General features: G+C 49.7%; 1 non-coding gene across 1 annotated transcript; it reads left to right on the top strand.

Moving 5' to 3' along the window:
* The first annotated feature begins 7,893 nt into the window (after positions 1-7,893).
* Positions 7,894-7,966, top strand: TRNAV-UAC (transfer RNA valine (anticodon UAC)). Its single transcript has one exon. It is a non-coding gene; the product is annotated as a tRNA-Val (tRNA).
* The last annotated feature ends 7,018 nt before the right edge of the window (positions 7,967-14,984 follow it).

A 14,984-nucleotide genomic window follows, 5' to 3' on the forward strand; every position in this document is an offset into this window, starting at 1 on the left:
AGTGCTCACGAACAACACATTTACACTTGACCACTATGCACGCACACACACGACATAAACTCACACACAGCACCGGAAAGAATTAAAGTCTCTGAAATGCGGTCTGAGGAAGAAGTGAGGGGACGTCAGCCCGAAGGCGTCATCCCCAAGACGGGCGTGGGCAAGGGGGACGAAACATAACCCCCCTGCTTCCTAAAGGGGGGAGTGGACGCCCGCAGGGACCAAAGGTCACACTCCCTCAGCGTGAGATGGGGTAGCGGAGGGGAGAAGGCAGCCCTGGGGGCTTCAGCGACACTTCAAAGACGTCGGGCAGGGAACGCTTCCTGCGGGGGAGGGGCAGAGGGAGAAGATCGGGGAAAACCGGCAGGAGGACTGAGGGTGGAGGAGGCTGCCCCCTCTTTGCCGCAGGCCCCCCTGGCCGACTCTTCCGCCGGGACCGCCTCCTTTTCACCAGCACCTGTTCAACCGGAACATCAAGGGGCTGGGACCCGCCGCCACCCCTCCCTTCTCGTCTATTTAGTACCTTTCATCCGGGAAGGGGGGGTGAATCCCCGCCCAGGAGTGGGGAGTAGGGCGGGGGAGAACTTGTCCTTGACCTGGTCTGTGGCGTCAGGGATTTACTCCCTTAATCCCCGCGAGGCTGGAGTTTGGGGAGGTCGGGGAAGCTGGTTTCTGGGCTGCAGCCTCCACCTCCCCACACTCTTGCAGGGATACTGGAATCCGGAGGACTGCCAGGGCGAAAAGGCTTGGTCTAAACGGCGGGGCGGGGTGGGTGGGGAGAGGCCTATTATGCCGCTTCCGCGCCTGGGGTAGGGGGCCGAGAACCAAGGGATTGTCGGGGGCCGGTCCCAGGACCGGGATCCCCGCGAGGACTGCCAGGCGCCGATATCTTGGACTGCTTTGTTAAACTTCGCTCATACGAAAAGTTGACACAGACCAGAAGTCTCATTTAGGAGTTTGTAACGAATTACCTTTACGGACAAGAGTAAAACATCAAGGGAATTAAACGCAAAAATGTCAGCCCCATCCATACGCCAGTTTCGGAATATTTGAATATTTGATTTCGGGACCGACCTCTCGAGGCGACCGACTGTAGTTTCGGGTTTCGCTGGACGAGGGTCACTCTAAGGCTCGTCGGTCCCTGCGTCCAGGGGTGGGCGGCTTATGGAATGGGGCCGAGGAGACTTTGTTCGGGCGCTCACCCCGTGCGGGAAGACTGCCCGAAGTTTGTGGAATGAACTGACGAAGATACTTGCGCGTTTAGTAAGTGTATTAGGAACAGTTTCGTTTAAACCACCCACAGCCCTTTGGGGGTGGATATTAATAACCCCGTTTTAGAGATGGAGCAACTGATGGTCGGGCAAATGAAGTGACTTGCCCAAAGTCACACAGTCAAAGCTACAGAGCGGGGATTTGAACCCAGTCTGTCCTCTACTAGGGCTGGGGCTCCACCACCACGTGTTCGCCGAATGCCTGTGTCGAACTAGGATGTCCGCCCATCGCAAATGTTCCTTTCTGAGGTCTGGGGAAACCGGGTGCCCCACAGGCTAGGCTGGATTCTCGGCGGGTACTTCCTGGGCTGAGCTGTCAAACTCCATCTCCATCTTCCAGCATCTTCCTGAGCACCTACTATGTGCCAATCCAGGAAAAACCAGAAAGAGCAGGATTCGGCCAACAAGTGGTTCAAGTTCATCTTGCTCTCCCTGGCGTAATGGAGCACAGATCTGGGGTTTCAGGCTGATCCTGGCTGTCCAGTTTTCGGCGAGTGACTTCACCTCTCAGAGGCTCAACTTGTCCCTCTTAAATAAGGCATTAACCCCCTCTGGCAAGGGCTGCAGGGAAAATCTAACGAAAATCCTTTTGGAAAGTGCTAGGGCACACAGTAGGCGCTCAATCCCTGCTCGTCCCCTGTCCGCCCCTCTAAGCGTGCCAGGGCAGCGCGTTACCGCTCCCGCTTCCCGCCTCCAGCACGCTCGCCCGCCTCGCGCGTCCCGCGGCTAAGGGACTGGGGCAGAGAGGACCAAACAGAAAATTATTTCCGCCCGCTCGGCCCGCCCCGCCCCGCCCCGCCCCGCCCGTCCCCGGAGCCAGAAGGGGATTGTGGGGCCGCCGCGGCCGCCGCCGGAGCCGAGCGGGGCGGAAGCGCGCATCGCGCTGCTGCTCGGGCCCGACCGCGCCGGCCCCCGCACCTCCCGGGCCAGGACTGCGGGCTGTGGTCGGAGCGGTCCCGGTATCCGAAGTGGCTACCGCGGGGCACGTTTCCACGAAGCCTGGCTCGCTGGTTCCCGGAACCGAGCGGGGGAGGCTGAAGAGTGTTGAGGTTTCGCTTCTGCTAGCCGGCGGGGCGCTTGGTTTTGCCGGTCTCGCGAGCTGGGGGCGCGCGGTCCCCATTAGAAAGCCCCGGGCTCCGGGAAAGAACTGCGCCGGCGCCCGCGGCTTCGCGTCTCATTTGCGTCTCGTTTGCATATCACTTTCTCCCCCGAAAGCAAAGCTTCTGACCTTGGGGGCATTCAGAGAGGTTAAGTTACTTTCCCGAGGTAACCCAGCCAGTAAGAGGCTTCAGGTGGTTTACCTGCCAGCTGGGAGAGACTGGCGTGGCCAGATAGAAAGAGGGGGCGCTAGAGTCAGAAAGGCCTGGGTTTGGTACCCAGCCTAGCCATTTTTGGCTTTGACCATGGATTAGTAATGCCTTATCTGGGACTCTCAGTTTCCCCATCTCAGAATGCGGACATAGTACCAACCTCAGGGTTTTTGTGAGCAGTGACACTGTGAAGTGCCTGGCACACGGAAGGGTGATTTCCCCGTCAAAAGTTATGACTCTGCCTGGTGTCTACAGTAGGCTTGGTTGGGGTGTGAGGGTGGGTGCACAGGTTCTTTCCTAAGTCAGACATCCTGTGCAAGAGGGATGAGGCTCAATTTAAAGAGGAACTGGTGGGAGCGAGGGGATTCCCCAAGCATTAGGAGGCTTAGTCGTCATGATTATTGTAAGTAGTGACTCTGCTCGGGTGGGATTTTTGGCTTTTCAGATCTTTCTACGGGAAGAGCACAGTACTTAGTGTCAAGTCCTGGCTCTGCTATTAGCTAGCAGTGTAACACAGTCTTACTGCCTCCTTTTGTCAATCTGGAAAATGGGGATAATCGGATCCCCTCCTTCGATCTGCAGGGCTTTGGCAACTCCAGCCAGCCAAGGTCCCCATGGGTGTTTCAAGAGCTGTGACTGAGTCCCCAGAGTCTTTTTGACCTTGTTAGGACTTAAGGGACTTCCTTTACGGAGTTAAGATGAGTAGGAAGGGAAGAGGTTCATGGCGTGAGGTTTTCCCAGAGCTATTGTAAATTTACTCCCAGTCCTGCCCCTAACCAGCTGAGTGACCTTAGGCAAAGCAGTTGCCCTCTCTGGCATTTGGTTGGGTGACTGGATATTGAAAATCCCCTTGGAGTTAACAGTCTGTGGTTGATGACTTTGCTCTTGGGGAAGTTTCCAGGCTGAGAGATGACAGAAAAATAGCATGTGCTATGTTCCTCTTTTCCACCAGTTCCTCCTGCAGTCTAATCTCCATTCCTCCTGTTATAGTTGCCATCAGGACAGAAGTTGAGAAAGATGTATTATTCCATCTTTCAGCGAACACTTCATTAAATCATCATGGGCAGGCCCTAGGATATACACAGATAGTAGCTAGGATAGCAGGAATGACAGAATGACAGATATGTAGAAAAATAACTTCAATTCAAGACGATAAGGGTTGTGACAATGCTAAAAACAGTGCTGACATTGGCAGGAAGGAAGTAACGGTGTTTATGGGGTCAGGGAAAGCCTGAGCTGGAACCAAGTGTGTGAGGGAGTGTTTGCAGGCAGATAAGGAGCAGAAGAGCATTCCAGGCAGGGAGGGACAGCATGTTCAAAGGCACAGAGGTAGGAACCAGCAAAGTGTATTGAAGTTGTACGTTGTGGGAACCACATGATGGTATGTGTAGTAGGAGAACAGGAGGGAGAGTTAGGGGGATGGCCAAAAACCAGATTAAGGGGACCTTGGATATTTTGCTAAGGAGTTTAGATTTAATCCTGAGGGTGGTGGGGAGCCACTAGGGCTTTTAAGTAAGGGGTGCATAGCCTTATTGCACACTGGTTGTTAAGTCTGGGATTGGTTAGGGTTGGGGGGAGGCTAGAGGTTGGGAGATTCGTTAGGACAGCACTTCTCAACCTTTAAAGTGCGTGTGAATCCCCTGGGGGTCTTGTTAAAATGCAGAGTATGATTCAGTGGGTCTGGGGTAGGGGTCTGAGATCCAGCATTTTTAGCAAGCTCTCAGGTGATGCTGTTCCTGATCCAAAGAGCACACTTGAATAGCAAGTGGCAAGGGTCCAGTTGAGAGATGAAGGTTTGACTCTGGCAGAAGCAGAGGAGATGAGAGAAAGGCAGTGTATAAGGATGTAAAGAATCTGGGATGTTAAGACTGGGACAAGGCAAGACCGAGAGGATGACTCCCAGAGGTGCAGCCTGAGAACTTACTAGTTCAGGCTCATCTCTCTACTCCCCAGTAGAACTCAGGTATGGGGGTGGGGTGGTGGAGCTGGCAAGGAACCGCTTTGGACATGCTGACATCGGGTGTCTGTGACACATGGGGTAGTGATGCTCGGTAGGCAGTTGATTGTTTGGGTCTGGATGAGCAGTCTGTGCTGGGGAGACCCAGAGAGAGAGAGGGCCAGAAGGCTGTCCTGAGAAGCAGGGAGTTCTCATCATGGACGTCAGAGAAGAACATTTAATAAGGAGGAAGTGATGCCAGGGTCACATGCCATTGAGAGGTCAAGGGAGGAAAGGGTTGTGTGAGGAGAAGGTCCCTCCCTGATGACTTCCGCCTGGAAAGTTCCAGGCACTAGTGGGGGTGGAGGCTGACCACAGTGGGTCAAGCATGGTTTGAGGGGTGAAAAGGGAGGAAATAGTGGAGAATGGTGCTGGGGGATGGGCAGGTCAGGAGGCAAGGATGGACACCAATGGTGGTGGTGGCGATGGTGACAACAATAGCAGTGATAGCAGCAGCAGCTCACTATTAACAAGAGCTGAGGTGCCAGGCACCATGCAGGGCATCTAACATGCTCCTTGCAATGACAGATAGATTCTCATTTTACAGAGAAGGAAACAAGCTCAGAGCACAAAGAGCACACAGTCCTGAGGTACAGAAGCAGAATATGAACCCTGCTTTTAACCACGAGGTCAGTCCAAATTATCAAGAAAAGGGTGGATCTGGGGCCAGTTCAGAACTCACTGTCTCCTTCCTCTCAAGCCTCTCCCTATCTGTGACACTCCTACTAATTCACTGTCATTTATTTAATCCACTACCATTTGTTGACCCCCTGATACATGCCAGATAATGGGCCAGGCACTGGTGATGTAGAAAGGATTAAAGCAGGTTGCTCGGAGTGGAAAGGAAAGGCTGGCTAGTGGGCAGGCAAACTGCGCCATGCAATGTGATGTGTGTTATAATGGGGGGCAGACCACATACAGAGGGAGCCCTGGAGAAGGAGTTCCAGTGTCTGCCTGGGGAAGTCAGGCAAGGCTTCTTGGAGGAGGCAAGATCTGAGCTATGACTTGAAGGTGACCAGGAGTTTGTTGTATAGTTTATTGGGAGAGTGTTGCAGACAAGTGAGTGTACAGGCTAATGTGAGAGCCCCACTGTGTTCAGTGGGGACAAGTGTTCAGTGAAGGAGGAGTGGGAAGAAAGGGGCAGAAGGGAAGGGATCAGGGCAACTCCCATGCAGCTCAGACTTGACCCCAGGAGCATGAGGTCCCACGGAAGATGCTGATCAGATGCACATATTGCAAAGTTCACTGTGACCACAGCAGAGTTGATCAGATGGATAAAGGCAGAAAATGGAGCGACTTCTGAAATTTTTGCAGGTACTAGAATGTAAGTTCCATAGGGCAGTGATTTTTTTTAAATTGAAGTATAGTTGATTTCTAATATTGTGTTAGTTTCAAGTATACACTGAAGTGATATATATTTTTTCAGATTATTTTCCATTATAGATTATTATAAGATATTGAATATAGTTAGTTCCCTGTGTTATACAGTAAATCCTTGTTGCTTATTTAATGTATAGTAGTTTGCATCTGTTAATCCCATACTACTAATTTATCCCTCCCCTCGTTTCCCCTTTAGTAACCATAAGTTTGTTTTCTGTCTGAGTCTGTTTGTTTTGTATATAGATTCATTTGTATTATTTGTTAGATTTCACATATAAGTGATATCATATAATATTTGTCTGACTTACTTCCCTAAGTGTGATATTCTCTAGGTCCATCCATGTTTCTGCAAATGGCAATATTTTATTCCTATTTATGGCTGAGTAATATTCCATTATATATATATTCCATTTTATATATTATATATATATAATCTACTTAAACCATCATCTGTTGTTGGTCACTTGGGTTCTTTCCATGTCTTGGCTATTGTAAATAGTACTGCTATGAACATTGGGGTGCATCTGTCTTTTTGAATTAGAGTTTTCATTTTTTCTGGATATATGCCCAGGAGGGGGATTGCTGGATCATATGGTAGTTCTATTTTTAGTTTTTTAAGGAACTTCCATACTGTTTTCCATAGTGGCTGTACCAATTTACATTCCCACTAATAATATAGGAGGGTTTCCTTTTCTCCACACCCTCTCCAGTATTTATTATTTGTAGACTTTTTGATGATGGCCATTCTGACCAGTGTGAGATGATACCTCATTGTGGTTTTGATTTGCATTTCTCTAATAATTAGCAATGTTGAACATTTTTCATGTGCCTGTTGGCCATCTGGATGTCTTCTTTGGAGAAATGTCCATTTAGGTCTTTTACAGGGCGGTGATTTTTATGTGTTGTGTTCCCTGATGTATCTCAAGCACCTGGATCAGTGTTTGGCACATAGTAAGTGCTCAGTTAATACTTGTTGAGAGTGAGTGGGTGAACGGATGAGTGTTTGAACATCTCTGGGAGTAAGGAAGAGGTCCTGGACTACAGTGTCAGTGAGGGTGGAGAAAGGGAATATGTAGGGGGTGAAATCAAGGGCAGGGGGTAATTTACAATTGGTGGTCATGGAATGGAGGGTGAATTCTGTCTCAAATAACTGGATTCCTGAAGAAAGGAGGAGGAGCAGAATTGGGACAGAGTTGATGATTTCACTTTGGGGCTTGCTGAATTTGAGGTCTGGCAGATCATCCCAGAAGAGGGTTGGATATGTATGTTATTTTAAAAATTGTAAAATGCTTTTGAAGCATACATAATAGTCTGTCTACCTTTTCTGCCATATCCTTGATAGTCTGAAAAAATATTCAGAGGTATCTTTGAGTGTTGTCAGCAATAGATGGTAACTGAAGCCCTGGCATGGGTGAGATCACGCTGGGAAGCAATGCACGTGCAGAGAGCAAAGAAAGCCAAGGCCAGAGGCTCAGGGAACACCGGCATTTAAGAAAGGGTAGAGAGGGGGGGATCCAGACAAGGAACATGAGAAGGAATGTCCAGAGACAGAGGAGGAACTCCAGGAAAAAAGTGGTGCCCTGGAGGGCAGGAGTGGCCCACAGGGCAGGTGTCTCAGAGAGGGGCGACTGGTCCAGTGTGATGGATGAGGTATTAGCAGATTGGGTGAGGAATGAGAGAGAGAGTGTGTGAGTGTAGACATCCTTCCTAGGCACTTGGCTGTGAGCTAGGAGACAGGACAGCATGGAGGATGCAATGTCAGGGAGGCGTGGCCTGGCATTTACTGGACAGTCTCCAGAACAGGGGCTTGAGTGGACCAGAGCGGGTGTATTGCTTCCCCTAGAAAAGGGAGGAAGTGAGAGATGGGGACAGATGAGTGTGTCTAGGCTTTTTCTGCTTGATACTATGTATTTTCTCCTTAAAAAATTTTTTGGAGGGAGGGTATATCTCAGTGGTAGAGTACATGCTTTACACGCATGAGGTCCTGGGTTTAATCCCCAGTACCTCCGTTACATAAGTAAGTAAATAAATAAATGAACCTAATTACTTCCCCCCTTCAAAATAAATAAAATAAAAATAAAATAAATTTTTTTTAGTTTTCAATTTTTTAATCAACTTTTTATGGTATAATGTATGTAGAGTAAAATGCATACACTTTAAGTGTGTAAGTGATGACTTTTGACTAATGTATGCAACTGTGTAACCACCACCCCAATAGAGATATAGAACATTTCCATCTCCCCAGGAAGTTCCTTCATATCCCACTGTGGTCATTCCCCCAGCCCCAGGCAAAACTGATCCCATTTGTAGCACCCACAGATCTCGATGGATTAGTTTTCCTCCACTTCATAAAAGTGGAACCTTAGACTACGTTCTTTTCTGTGATGGGCTTCTCTCAGTCAGCACTGTATTTTTTTCTGAAACAGGAAGCAAAACCATGGCTGATGGGGGGCTCAGATGGAGAGCAGGAGACGGAGGCCCTTAGGGCTGGAGGATAGAAGGGTGAGGTGGGGTGAGCAGTGTCCCCCAGTTGTGACCCCAGCAGAAGTCAGGAAGTCAGCTGTGTGGATTCAGGTTCAGGTATAAGGCCATGCTCAGGATGCCAGGCTGGGGCAGACCTTGGTCATGGCAGGGGCAGGGTGAGGCCTGGGGGCTGGAGGGGTGAAGATGAGGACGTCCGGACTCAGAGATAGACACGAAAGGCCTTCAGGATGGCCAGAGTTGGGTCAAAATCCTGGAGTCACGCCTGACTCCTCCTTTTCCTCACCTGCTGTCTGCAGCCCGCCTCTTCTGTCAAACCAAACCATCTCTGGAATCCTTCCCTCCTTTTGACCCTATTCCAGGCCCTCAGCACCTGGAGCCTTAGCCTCTGCTCTCCCTCTTGTGGAGACTTTATCCTGACCTGCAGAATCTCCCCCACCTGCCTCTTTCCTTGCAGCCTCCAAATAGGCTCAGGCCACCTGTGTCCAAAAGGCCACCCCCTTGGCCTCATCTCTCCCTCCCTCTGTCTCCCATCCCTGCTCTGCTTTGTAAATCAGGAGGCCACATACACAACTTACATTTACCCCCTGGCTCCCCCTCGCCCCTGCTGAAATTGCTCTGCCAAAGGTCAACAGTAACCTCCTGTTGTGGATGTATTCTGGAGGCTGTGCCTGTCCAGTGTCCCCCTTTCTGTATCAGGGCAACGCCCCCTCAGGGGAGCCACTCTAGAACTCTCCATCTACCCCACCCATGCCAACTGCTTCACCGGCAGCCTTCTCCATCTCAACTGATGGCAGCTAGAGTTTTCTAGTTGTTCAGGCCCAAAGCCTAGAATCAGTTCTGGTTCCTCCCACATCCACTGTCAGCAGATCCTGATGCCTCTTCTGTCACAATACACGTGGAATCTGATGACTCCCCACCACGTCCACCATTATTCTCTCCCCTGGATTATCGTGGTAGCTTCCTAATCTGTCTGCCTGCCTCCATCCTCACCCTCGTCATCTGTTCCCCATACAGTGGCCAGAGTGGTCCCCTTAAACTGTAACATATCAGGTCACTCCTGGGCTCCAGGTCCTTCAGGAGTTCCCACTGCACTCAGAGGGAAGCGGAGTCCTTACAGCAGCTGACAAGTTCCTCAGGGCGGTCAGTCTGCTGTCCCCGCCCCTCTGGCTTCATCTCCACTCTTCCCCTCACTCTCGTGTTCTATGGCTGCATCGCTTCCTGTGCACCCCGGCATATCCTGCCTTCTCCATCAGGCCCTTCTTGACCACCTCATTTAAATGGCAGTCTGTTCCCTTCCCCACCACTCCCAATCTTCCTTCTATGTTTTCTTTGTCCTTAACCTTCTACATTATCCACGTATTTATGTCTGTGTTTATGGTCAGTCTTTCCCCTCTCTTGTCAGTGCCATGAAGGCAAGCATCTTCGTGGGGTTTGTTCCTGTATTTTGTTGTTGTTATTGCCATATCCAAGGGCCTAGAGCTGTGCCTGGCACATACCAGGTGCTCAGTAACTATTTACTGGAAGAGCTGAAGAGAGGAATTCGCAGCCTCTGTCTCAGTGCCCTGGGCACTGGGGTGTGGGCACTGGACGTAGCCTCACCACTCCGGGGCCTTCACTCTCTGCTCTGAGGAGCAAGGGACCAGGGCAGAGGCTGCTGGGGGACCCTCTTGATGGCTTTGCTCATGGTGCCCAGTGGGTTTTGGGTCCTGTGCCTATTCCTGCTGAAACACCTGTGCTTTTGGCTTCCGGGGCTCCACCTCCAGGTGATCCCTCCCACTTCTCTGTTTTTGCTAAGAAGCTGAAGTCAGTTTCCCAGACCCCTGACTGGTTTATCTCAGAATCACAAAGGCCAGTAGCTCCTCCTTCATCGTCCAACCTCTCCATGGCAGCTTCCCCCATGACCGCGCCTTGCGTGTCTCATATTTCTCAGCTGCCTTTGCACTTTTGCTGGGGTCCTTTCCCCTGCCCTTCCCGTGGCAGGAGGGGTCCTCCTCTGGATCTATGTGACTTTCTCTGGAAATGCTTATCCATGTCTTGTAGTTTCTGTCTTGATCCGTGTGCCTATGACTTGGTCCTGACGGCTCTCCAGTCCCAGCCCAACTTTCCCAGGTCTCCTCAGACCACAGTCACTTTGATTTGGTTCCTAGGAACTGAGACCAAAACTGAATTCAGCATCTGCCCATCCCTGGACCTGCCCCTCCTCTTGCAGATCTTACATTAGTGAATGGCCTCCACCTCTTCTGAGACAAAACCCCAAGTGTCCTCCTCAACTCTGTTTCTCTTCCACCTTCTGAGTCAACTACCAAGTCCCATAAAGTCTACCTTGTCAACACCTCTGAAATTAAAGTTTCCCTGTTTCCCTTGAACACAGCCCTTTTTCAGCCCTGAGCATCCTTGTAGCCAACCTTGGCAGCTGCCTCCCAGCTGACCTTCATAAGCATCTTCCTCATCATGGCACCCTCTATGTGGTTCCTGGACCCAATCTCTGGGCATTAACTATGCAGGTTCCAGGACCCCACCCTTAGGAAGCCCCCTATCTGAGAGAGAGCCCACACCCCCAAGCTCCGGAGACACAGTTTTTACCTGAGAGAGCAGACAGCCCCTACACTCCCTGACATCAGTCTCTGGCCCATTTGGGCCAAGAGAGAGACACGCAGGCACTGTGCCGTGTTCACACCCACCCTGTAACACTCTCGGAAAACAGGCCTTGTCAGAATGAATGGAATAGTGTCCTTGCTTTGAATGAAACACCAATGAGGGATAACTTAAGCTAATTATCGAGTCACGCCGGAAGCCAAATTACAGACATGGTCATGTTATAAACACCATTTCTTAAGAGAGTGGCTTGGAGACATCTGGGCAGTTGGGAACCTGGGCTCGTCATCTTCTCCGCTAACCCGACCCCTCCTGCGTCCCACCCACAGCCTGCAGGAGGTCTCACTCCGGCCAGGGCTCTCAGTTCCCCTCCTCTCACAGCGTGTTGATGGCCAGTGCTGCTGATTCCCTCCCAAATACTTGTCCAAGCTCATGGTCACTGGCCTCCTTTAGGACTTCACCAGCTCTTGCCATGACCTTGGGTGAGTGACCGAACGAGTGAGAGCCTCCATCTTCCTTATCTATAAAATGGGCTTTTCCTTTTAAACCCAGTGAAGATTTCACTTAGATCCAGCAGGCCAAGCACTTCGAATAGGGTCAGTTGAAGCTGAGCATTCAGGAAATGCTAGTTCCCTATTCCTTTCACGATTTCCCACTCCTCCCTCTAACCAAGTCTAATCATGTGATTTCCTTTGCTTAAAAGTGGTCCATAATTCCCCATCCTGCAGGATACAGTCCACATTTCTTATCAAGGCCTTTGGACCTTTGAATTCTGGTTCCTGTCCTCACACCTGTTCAGCCACACTGACCTGCTTTATTTATTAAAAACATAATCATGCCAGGGGGAGGGTATAGCTCAAGTGGTAGAGCACATGCTTAGCATGCACAAGGTCCTGGGTTCAATCCCCAGTACCTCCTCCAAAAATAAACAAACCCAATTACTTCCCCCTATACCAAAATAAAGTAATTAAATAATACAATAATAAATAAATAAAATATTAAAAAAAACATAATCATGCCAAAATATCGTCCCCCAGATTACTTGCTGGCTCTAAAGGAAGACAATGCAACTTTTTTTAAAGGGACGTACCAATCAGCAATGTTCCATCACCAAGACTGGAGCTCAGACACTGAGGACACCCCGACTTAGAGCATGAGGAAGAAGCATCAGCACCCAGGAGGTGTTTTTGCTAGAGTGTTGTCAAAATCTGAATCTAATCCAGCCTGTAGAACTCATTTGCAGTTTACAGGAAATACAGGGTAAATACCACCATGAGGAAGCAATCAGAGAAATCTATAAGGTGGGAAATGATTGCTTTAAATACTTTAGCAATTCAACAACTCAATAGCATGGAAGGGGAAGAAAGACTATTCTAGATTTAAATGAGACTGAAGACATAACCAAATGCAACGTGTGGACCTTATTTAGATCCTGGTTGGAACAAACCAAAAAGCATTTTGCCAACAACCCTGTGAGCTTAAAAGTGGATTCTTCCCATCCAACACAGGGAATATAGCCAATATTTTATAACTATAAATGGAGTCTCACCTTTAAACGTTGGGAATTGTTATATTGTACCCCTGTAACTTACATGATATGGTGCATCAATGATACTTCAATAAAAATAATTTTAAAAAAAGCATTTTAGGGGGACAATTAGAGAATTTTGAATATGGGCTGGGTATTAGAAAATCTATGGGATGATTGTTAATTTTGCAAGGGATGATCATAATATTGTAGCAAGAAAACTTCCTGAAGTACTTAAGGTTGAACTGTCATGCAAACTTGAAATCACTTTAAAATATTTCAGCAAAAATGATAAATATACTAAAATGTTAATAGTTACTAACATAATTACTCATCTAGACAATGGGCATATGGAGGGTCATTTTACTATCCTCTACTTCTCTTTAGGTTGAAATATGTGTAATAAAAAAGATATTTTATATGTATTTGAGTGCCGATTACCTGCTAGTTACTCAGCTAAGGCAAAAAATTAATGTGGCCCTTGAAATGCAGAGTGTGGTAGCAGAGAGGTGAATAATCAATTAATCATTCTAACAAGTAGAAGGTGACAAGCGGATGAAAATGCTTTGAGGGAAAGGTACCCAAGGTCTTGAGCAGGGATGATGATGGAAGCTGACCTGGTCACAGTCTGGAAGGATGGGGAGTGGTTTTTCTCCCAGGAAGGAATGAATCAGTGGAGCTCTGAATAGAAGCAGATGTGGGCCAGGCACAGGAGAAAGGAGGTGGGGTGAAAGAGTACAGTTAGAAGGAACAGTATGTGCTAAGGGAGGGAGAGGAAGGATCTGGTTGCTTAGGCAAGGAAAGGGGGCCTGAGTGGCTGAAGGGAGAGAGGACAGCACAGGGGAGGTGGAAGGTGAAGGAACCTGTCCCCCGGTTCCAGGAAGGACCTGTGGGTCGGGCTATCAGGCTATGGTTGTAACCTACCTGTAAGCCAAGTTACTGGTTTCACTCTTCATCCTGGGAGCAATGGGGAGCCATCAAAAGGTTTTGAGCAAAGGGTAACACAATCCAATCTATGGTTTAGGAAGATCACTGGTGGCTATATCAAGGGCATGGTGGGGTGTGGGGGTGCCGCTGGGGCAAGGCGGGGCAGAATAGAGGTGGGGGAAGCAGAAGTGGGATGGGACTTGCTGAGGCACTGGCTCGGAGGTGCCAGGATGATGCCCAGGTTTCTGGCTGTGGAAGTGGGGGATGGAGGAGCCATCCATCGGAACAGGGTTCCCTGGTAGCAGAACATGTGGCAGAGGAGGCAGGTCTCTGATGGTTTGAGACAGGTTGGGTTTAGAGGGCTTTTGAAACACCTGGTGTAGAGGCCAAGAGGGCTGGGATGCCAGATGGCAACTGTGTGGCCAACACAGAAGGGCATCCAGAGAGAGAAGAGGGAGGTTCTGGGAGAGACTTAGGGAGCCCTGATGTTGAGGAGGGAAGAATAAGCCTGGGCAGAAAACCGAGAAGGAGCAGCTAGTGGGGCAGGAGGCCACCAGGACAGCGACGTGCCCAGAAGGCAAGAGACTAGAAAGCTCCTAGAAAGAGGAAGTGGCCAATCATGTGGGAGACTGTTGAGAGGTCAATATGGGAGGGCTGATGAGAGCCTGTTGGTTTTGAGGAGATGGAGGCCACTGGAAGGGGGCTGAGGAGGAAGAAGGAAGTGAGAAAAGGGAGGCAGGGTGTCGACAGCTCTTGGGGGAAGTTAGGCTGTGAAGGGGAGAAGAGAGGGATGGGGGCTGGAGCCTATGCAGTCAAGGAAAGATTTGGCTCTTTAATGGGAGAGATGTGCTGATGGGGTTGGCCCTGAAAGAGAAATAAGGGATGACTCTCAGAGGGCCGATGGCACAGTACCGATGCAGGAGGTGGAGGTAGTTGGCTAAGCCACCTACTTAGCAGGAGGGACAGATCTGGACGCCTGGTCATTGGCGGCACACAGGACAGGGACTTGCTTGCTTCTGTTCCTTGCCCATTCTCTTTCCTCAGCTGGGATTCTCCCATGCCTCCTCTGTGTACTCCTGTTCATCCTTTAGAGCCCAAGTGAATGATGACCTTCTATGAAAAGACTTTCCTCTTCTACCATCACCCCCACCTCAACCATTTCAAGGACCGTGGTCATCCTTTTATTGCTGCTTCTCAGATTAGCTTATAATGTCCATCTCTCTCACCAGCTTGTGTTCCCATTGCCTCTGATTCCCCGGGGCCTGGTCCCTGGTCTGAGGCTTGCAACAAGGGAGGTGCTCAGGACTGTGGGGTGAAAAGATAAATGATCTTACTATAGACAGGCGGAGGAAGTATGGCAGGAGGTGGGCAAGCCTGGAGTAGCTCTTGGGGGGATGTGGAGCAGGGATGGAAAAGGGAAGAAACAGAAGGGGATAAGGCTAAGCTACTGCCAAGAGCACCTGCATTTATCAAGGGCCTCCCTGGACCATGCA

Source organism: Vicugna pacos, chromosome 16 (genome assembly GCF_048564905.1).
Source record: "Vicugna pacos chromosome 16, VicPac4, whole genome shotgun sequence".
NCBI lineage: Eukaryota > Metazoa > Chordata > Mammalia > Artiodactyla > Camelidae > Vicugna > Vicugna pacos.